A 7,343-nucleotide genomic window follows, 5' to 3' on the forward strand; every position below is an offset into this window, starting at 1 on the left:
TTTCAGAAGACTACTGACAATCATGCTACATCTTTAAGGTGCTGCTAATAATGTTATTTTCATTATGTGTTTTATTTGGAGAACATATTTATACTGGTACCTATTTATTACATTTTACTGGTACTGGCATGATTTACCTTTCTTTCACAGTCACCAAGACCATTGCTCCAGGACATGTTGTGGTTAGTTGTGGTGAACGTTATAGTGAATGTTCATACTTTGCATACACTAATTATATTGGTCATACATGAATGCTGCTTGTGCTGTTAAGTAGTGAATGTTTATATTGTAAATAGATGGAAAGATAATACAAATTCTATATACTCTGTATAAACCGTGTCTGCTTCCTATTTTAAAAAATGTAAAAATATTGTTTTTATATATACTGGTGGCCAAAAGTTTGGAATAATGTTCAGATTTTGCTCTTATGGAAAGAAATTGGTACTTTTATTCACCAAAGTGGCATTCAACTGATCACAATGTATAGTCAGGACATTAATAACATGAAAAATTACTATTACAATTTGAAAAAATTCAGTTTTTCAAAACTTCTTAAACTACTTCAAAGAGTTCTCATAAAAAAATCCTCCTCGTGCAGCAATGACAGTTTTGCAGATCCTTGTTATTCTAGCTGTCAGTTTGTCCAGATACTCAGGTGACATTTCACCCCACACTTCCTGTAGCACTTGCCATAGATGTGGCTGTCTTGTCGGGCACTTCTCACGCACCTTACAGTCTAGATGATCCCACAAAAGCTCAATGGAGTTAAGATCCATAACACTCTTTTCCAATTATCTGTTGTTCAATGTCTGTGTTTCTTTGCCCAGTCTAACCTTTTCTTTTTGTTTTTCTGTTTCAAAAGTGGCTTTTTCTTTGCAATTCTTCCCATAAGGCCTGCACCCCTGAGTCTTCTCTTTACTGTTGTACATGAAACTGGTGTTGAGCGGGTAGAATTCAATGAAGCTGTCAGCTGAGGACAAGTGAGGCGTCTATTTCTCAAACTAGAGACTCTGATATACTTATCCTCTTGTTTAGTTGTACATCTGGCCTTCCACATCTCTTTCTGTCCTTGTTAGAGTCAGTTGTCATCTGTCTTTGAAGACTGTAGTGTACACCTTTGTATGAAATCTTCAGTTTTTGGGCAATTTCAATCATTGTATAGCCTTCATTCCTCAAAACAATGATTGACTGAAGAGTTTCTAGAGAAAGCTGTTTCTTTTTTGCCATTTTTGACCTAATTTTGACCTTAAGACATGCCAGTCTATTGCATATTGTGTACTCAAATATAAACACAAAGACAATGTTAAGCTTCATTTAACAAACCAAATATCTTTCGACTGTGTCTGATGTAATGGCAAGTGATTTTCTAGAACCAAATGATCAATTTAGCATGATTACTCAAGGATAAGGTGTTGGAGTGATGGCTGCTGTCTAGATTTGATCAAAAATGACTTTTTTCAAATAGTGATGGTGCTGTTTTTTTTACATCAGTAATGTCCTGACTATACTTTGTGATCAGTTAAATGCCACTTTGGTGAATTAAAGTACCAATTTCCATCTGAAACAGCAAAATCTGTACATTATTTCAAACTTTTGGCCGCCAGTGTATTTTTTTTATTTTTTATACATTTTGTTAAATGTACTGTATAATGTATTATACAAATATTGTGTTAATAATATTTTTTATTGTTGATATTAGTTTTATGCAATCATGCAGAGGGGCAGAAATTACAAAAACTTATGTTGCTTAGTTGCTTAACAATTGTGCATCTTACCTGGTCAAAGAGAAAATAACATTAAAGAGATGTAATGTTTACCTTAAAAAGACCAATTCTTTACTCACCCTCATGATGTTCCAAACCCATATGACATTCTTTATTGCATGTAATACAAAAGGAGATGTTACACAAAATAGTACTAGGGACTGACAGCCTCAATCACCATGCACTTTCATTGCTTTAAAATGTTCTTTCATTGATTGATAGTTTTCACATTTAGCATTGTGCTTAACATCATTTCCATGGAAAAACGTAAGTCATTTGGAACAACATAATAGTGACTAAATGATAGAATTTTCATTTTTGCGTTACTATCCCTTTAAATGATATCATTGGTAAATAGTGGTCAGTTTCTCACTCCACATCAGAATCAGAATGAACTTTATTGCCAAGTATGCTTACACATACAAGGAATTTGTCTTGGTGACAGAAGCTTCCAGTGCACAAAATATACAAGAAAATAAAAAATAAAAAGCAAATAGAAAATATAAGTATACATTATATAGAAATACACAATAGACATGATTTGAATAGAACAGATATATACATGAATATATATATATATATATATATATATATATATATATATATATATATATATATACACATACAGATAGTGCAAGGGAATGTAATGGAAGAAGAGGTAGATGTTAGATAATTATAAATAGTCTAAGCTGTGTATTGCACATAATTATTGCTCATATATATATATATATATATATATATATATATATATAGAGCCTACAGTATATTATATATACATGTATAGTAACAAAATCAGGGTGCCTCTGTTTGCCTTAGATTTTCAGTTTTATGCTTAAATATAAAAATATGATGAATGCTTGATTACATATTATGTCAGCATGCCATTTGAGCTTTCAAACTTGGATTCAACAGATGAGCTAAAAATCTGAATGGCTTTAAATGCAAAGTCTTACACAATTTATGTTAAAGATGACAAAATCAGGTTAAATATGTTGAAATCGTATAGAAAGATAAATATGCAACAGTTAAAATGAAGTCGGTTACTTCGCTTGCTGCCATCGCCTCTACAATCGTATCATATTCTTAATGAACATTGGAAGATCTCTCCGCCTACTTTTGGCGCAAGCCCCTCCCACTCGGAGGCGCAGGCCCACTTTTGGCACAAGCCCCTCCCACTCGGAGGCGCCGGCCCACTTTTTGCGTAAGCCCCTCCCACGTGGAGGTCTTCTGCAGCCAAAAGGGAAAAAAGGAAAAACATGGGAGTTTCTAAAAGAGGAAATGCTGTTTCTACAGATGAAAATCTTACTGGACCAGAGGATAATTTATTCTTTTTCTAACAAGAGTTAATTTTGCAAACTTGCAAGTGAGTGGTAATAAAGGCTTTGTTCTCACTGCAGGAAAATTAGATGTATTTTCTCAAATCCGTTTTTTTTTAGACCGCAAGTTACTTATGGACAGATCTGATTTTTTTTTTTTTTTCATTAGTTGTCATAGCAACGATGCAAACTTGCGTGCGTTCACCACGTGTGAGAGTTTAGCAATTTATGTTTTGTCATTGTTTCATGTTTTTCACGAGGTCACTGTCCAAATATCGTTACATTGGTGACAAACAACGGCTTAAAAACGTACGTGCAATGTTTGTTGCTGCCAGGGTTTACAACTCCATATTTTGGCCGAAATTACGACGTTCCATACGGGACGCCTATTGTCCTGAATTTTAGCGGGTCATTAAAGGGTCGGACAGCGAGACTGCCGGGCAGCTATTTTCTATGTAAACAAGCGGCATAAAAGAACACCTCCTATCTACTTGAACGAGGAAAGGCCGAAATCTCCAAAAAGGTTGGTGAAGATTACGAGCAAAGAACATATTTAAAATCAGTAGTAAAATCTCACAATAATGATATCATAAAATGTTCTTCTTCTTGTATTGTATTGGTGTTTGGCAACCATCTTATGGTGGATTACCGCCACCTACTGACCTGGAGTGTGACGCTTCAACGCGATGGGAAAAAAGTCAATAACAACAAAAAATTAAATCAATTATATCATCGTGTAAGTTTCTGTGTCTTTCAGAAAATGTATTACAGCTACTCTAATTCTTTGACCTTCTTGCTCCTTACTAAGTAGATTTTCCAAAGTCAAATTCTCGGCCGTTCTAATATCTCCGATTAATTTTAAAACCAGGTGGTCCATCTGTGCTAAACTGGTTTCACTGAATTCACATTTTAGTGATTTTTATTGAAAATTATGTTTGTAACATCACGATCCTACAGCGTTGCCATCGTAATTGGATTCCCTTCGAAGTGCTCTGTGAAGACATCATTTATGCCACTTGAAACACAGTACATGCCTTCTCGTTGCAAATCCTGACGAAACAACCAGTCGCGCACAACTAATCAGATCGGGTTTCATGTGGACCGTTGAGACTGAGACGCATTAACAAAAATCAGATTCTAAACGTATTCCAAACCATCCACGAATGTGGTTTGGATCGGGGCTGCGTTTCCCAAAAGCATAAGCTGATCGTAGAGACCATTGGCGCCAATTGTTTTCTATGATCTACTTAGGCTTAACGATGCTTTTGGAAACACAGCCCAGGCTAGTAAAGACTGTTCAGTCTACAATCACCGAAACATATTTGAGTCCGATAGGCAAAAAAATAAAATAAAAAAAATCTGATTTTCTTTCTTCTGAATCTTTCTTTCTTCTGCTGAACACAAATTAAGATTTTTAGAAGAATATCTCAGCTCTGTAGGTCCATACAATGCAAGTGAATGGTGACCAGAACTCAGAAGGTCCAAAAAGCACATAAAGGCAGCATAAAACTAATCCATACTATTCCAGTGGTTAAATCCATATCTTCTGAAGTGATATGATAGGTGTGTGTGAGAAACTGATCAACATTTAATACATTTTTTACTATAAATATTTTCACTTTTGACCAGCCCTGACCAGTAGATTGCTGAATGTGAAAGTGTAGATTTACAGTAAAAATGGACTTAAATATAGATCTGTTTCTCACCCACTCTTATCATATCGCTTCAGAAGAAATAAATTTAACCACTAGAGTCGCATGGATTATTTTTATGCTGCATTTATGTCCTTTTTAGACCCTCTGAGTTCTGGTCAATATACACTTGCATTGTATGGACCTGATATTCTAAAAATCTTCGTTTGCGTTTTGCAGAAGAATGAAAGTCATACACATCTGGGATGGCTTGAGGGTGAGTAAATGATGAGAGAATTTTCATTTTGGAGTGAACTATCCCTTTAGCCTGTTTATGCTGTTTGTTACAACATAAAGACATTTGGTTAAAGTCTATACATGTTTAAGGGAAAGTGTACATTTTAGGTTGTCTTTACCATTTTTAATGACCTTTTAGCTTCTTTTTTTACATGGTATTTAAATGATTCTGTGGTGTGAAAAATGAAGGACAAATATTCCATGTAGTCTCTTTATTTAATATGAGATCATGAAAACGGCATGTACTGTATGATAATAATAAAAGTAAAATTCTGTTTAAAATATTTTTATATAAAGTATAGTGTATAGGTTACACTACTGACACTGCATGTCATGTCAGCTGTCTGTGTGTGAATGTTGCAGAATTTTAGACAGATGGACAGAAAAGCTATTTTTAACCATTCAGGGTGTAATATTACATTTAAACCACCATGTGTGATCACCTTTGATGCTTAGTTCGATGTGACTGTCCTCTTTATATGTTTCAGAGAAAATTACAATTTTACATCTCTGTTTGAAAACTGTTTCCCTAGCATCCTGACGACATCGATATGAAGCCTGTGATTGAAAAGGACGAGCCAGATTGTGAACAGGAGCGTTCATCAGAACTGACGCTTGAGGAGTCTTTTGTGGGAGTTCTGGGGTCAAAGGAGTTCACAAAGGCCCCAGGTCCCATCAAGGAGCGTGAAGAGATTCTGGTGCTGAGCAAAGTGGATGGAATCAGTTGGGTACTTTTGCTGTAGACTAAAATATACAAAGAAATATATTCGGGTTTCTGATGAAAGTCCTTCAGATACGGACACAAACACAGAACTAACTGTCTCTCCCCCTCAAACAGACGTAAGACTCGTGGTAAAAAATTCAGCTGTAAACTATGTGGCATGGAGTACCGTCACAAAATAAACCTGGTGTCTCACATGCGAATACACACTGGAGAGACTCCGTACTGCTGTAAACTGTGTGGGATGGCATTCAGACGTTCAGACTGGCTTAAATTACACTTCAAAATCCACATGGGTGAAAAACGACAAATTGTGAAGCGCTTCGTTTGTGATAAGTGTGGGATGAAATTTATTTCCTCCGCCAAACTCCAAAGTCATATATGGAAACACAACGGAGAAAGACCATTTTCCTGCTCGCTCTGTGAGAAGACGTACTACAGTCTGGTAAATCTCAAACGCCACCAAAATGATCGTCACTCTGAAGAGAAACAGTTTTATTGCTCGGCGTGTGGACACAGCTTTGCACGCCTTGAATCACTGCAGAAACACACACGGATTCACACTGGAGAGAAACCGTTCTCCTGTTCAGAGTGTGGAAAATGTTATCGTTATAAATACTCGCTGTTAATGCATAATAAACTGCATTCAGGAAAAGGTTAATGTGATGCACATGTGCAAACTGAGTAATATTTACTGTTAGGTTATTCATTTCTATAAATGATTGTGCACAATACGCATACTTCATGTTTTCTTCGTTATTAAGTCTTTAGTGATACAATGAAGTGATAAACTATATTCAAACAAAAAATTGGGCTGATCTTATCATTACATTTTAAATAAAATAAAATGCAGTTTATCGAATAATCTTAGTTGTGTCTTTCTATATGCTTAGTCTGACTTCATCTGACCAGCACAAATTCAACAAGTGTTATTATACCAAGCAAAAGCAATGGAAATTACTGCTTCACAACATTTTCTTGTGATGACAAGAGACCTTGAAATGGAGACGACTCATTATCTCTAACTTATGCAGACAATACAGCACACAACATAGGATAGCAAAGTAGCCTATATCAAGAGCAAGAAACAATTAGTAAAAAATAGAAATGACGAGTACAATGAATAGTAAGGAAAACGAGTAATTATTAAGGAAATATTATGAACGAAATTTCATATAATAGTAACTGAATTGTAAAAAAAAAAAAAAAAAAGTTACATTGTTATGAAGGGGAACAATTCGAATCCCTCTTTGCTCTTGAAAGTTATCTTATTTTTCATAATCCTCTCTTATTCTTATTATATTAATCAATGTTCTGTTATCTTTTCCTAAAAGGTACAAGTAATATGTATGTAATCTGAAGGGTGACTGAGGGTCTGGCCCATGCCAGGAGTGCAGTAACAGTGATTACTCATTTTGCCCTGCTTCCGGAGAATGTGCATTTTTATGTTGTATTGCATTTATTCCATTTCTATTTTTATTACATAATGAATCATATACCCTTTTTCGTAAAAGTAACCATGACTGGACAACACATCTACCTCATTATGATCTACCTCATGTCATCAATGAATCGAAACATAAATTTACTTCCTGACTTAACTATAATAGTAGGC

The 7,343-nt window shown here is 35.2% G+C and overlaps 1 pseudogene; it reads left to right on the top strand.

Moving 5' to 3' along the window:
- Positions 1-3,751: 3,751 nt before the first annotated feature.
- On the top strand, positions 3,752-6,537 carry LOC127413558 (gastrula zinc finger protein XlCGF7.1-like; annotated as a pseudogene).
- The last annotated feature ends 806 nt before the right edge of the window (positions 6,538-7,343 follow it).

This window comes from Myxocyprinus asiaticus, chromosome 23, assembly GCF_019703515.2.
Source record: "Myxocyprinus asiaticus isolate MX2 ecotype Aquarium Trade chromosome 23, UBuf_Myxa_2, whole genome shotgun sequence".
In the NCBI taxonomy this organism is placed as follows: domain Eukaryota; kingdom Metazoa; phylum Chordata; class Actinopteri; order Cypriniformes; family Catostomidae; genus Myxocyprinus; species Myxocyprinus asiaticus.